This window comes from Myotis myotis, unplaced genomic scaffold (genome assembly GCF_014108235.1).
Source record: "Myotis myotis isolate mMyoMyo1 unplaced genomic scaffold, mMyoMyo1.p scaffold_m19_p_1, whole genome shotgun sequence".
NCBI classification, from domain to species: Eukaryota; Metazoa; Chordata; class Mammalia; order Chiroptera; family Vespertilionidae; genus Myotis; species Myotis myotis.
Genome location: NW_023416313.1, coordinates 9,388,436 through 9,389,637, shown reverse-complemented (window position 1 = coordinate 9,389,637; position 1,202 = coordinate 9,388,436). Strand labels below are relative to the sequence as shown.

The 1,202-nt window shown below is 51.1% G+C and overlaps 1 non-coding gene across 1 annotated transcript; it reads right to left on the bottom strand.

Moving 5' to 3' along the window:
* Positions 1 to 454: 454 nt before the first annotated feature.
* On the bottom strand, positions 455 to 645 carry LOC118660793. The gene has a single exon (XR_004969021.1). It is a non-coding gene; the product is annotated as a U2 spliceosomal RNA (small nuclear RNA).
* Positions 646 to 1,202: the final 557 nt, after the last annotated feature.

Genomic DNA, 1,202 nt, shown 5'->3' with positions numbered 1-1,202 from the left:
TGTAGGACACCCCCCACCCCCCTCCACACACACACACCTTTAGCTGATCTTTCCTGAGAATAATTCATTTTGTGAGAAGAAGAATTCCACCTCTGGGAGTGAGACCAGAATCAGTCTAGGGTGTGGTTTCTGTAATTCCATCTCTGAGCTCATAGGACTCTACTTGTGCAGAGCTCCTCGTGCCCATACAGTCTCTTCAGGAGCAGGGAAGAGGGTTCATGCATCTTTGTGTTGTCAGTACCTAGCACAAAGCACATGGTGGGCGTTGCACAAATATTCAGTGAGTGACTGTTTGCCCTCTTGGACTCTACTTCTGACAATATCATTGTCATTTAAATGTCTAAGTTTTTTATTTCATCCATAATAATGGTTTTCATTTATTAAATTCTCACTATATGTCAGGAATCTTACTAGATGCTTTAAGCACATTATTTCTTTTATTTTCTTCTTTTTCTTTTTGTGCACCGTTCCTGGAGGTACTGCAATACTGGGTCGATGTGTGGAGTGGACAGAGCAAGCTCCTAGTCTCTCTCCCTGCTCCAAAAATACACTTAATATAATGTCCTCAGATAGAGGACATATCAGATATTAAACTGATAAGAACACATACTGCACTTGATCTTAGCCAAAAAGCCGAGAAGCGATTCACATTATTTCTTATTATCCTATACTAGAGGCCCGGTGCACAAAAATTTGTGCACTCGAGGGGGAGAGGGGGTCCCTCAGCCCTTCCTGTGCCCTCTCACAGTCTGGGACCCCTCGGGAGATAATGACCTGCTGGCTTAGGCCTGCTCCCGGGTGGCAGAGGGCAGGCCCAATCCCTAGGTGCAGCCCCTGGTCGGGCTCAGAGCAGGGTTGATTGGGGAGTTGGGGTGCTGCCCCCTGTCAAGCACAGAGCAGGGTGGATCGGGAGGTTGTGATGCCACCCCTAGTCATGCTCAGGGTAGGGCCGATTGGGGGGTTGGGGTACCGCCCCCTGTCACACTCAAGGCAGGGTCAATGGGGAAGTTGCGGCGCCAACCCCGTCACGCACAGACAGGGCCAATCAGGGGGTTGGGGTGCTGCCCCCTGTCACACACAGAGCAGGGCCCATCAGGGAGGTTGGGGCTCCATACCCTGTCACTCACAGAGCAGGGCCGATCAGGGGGTTGAGGAGCTTCCCCCTGTCATGCACAGAGCAGGGCCCATCAGGGGGTTGGGGA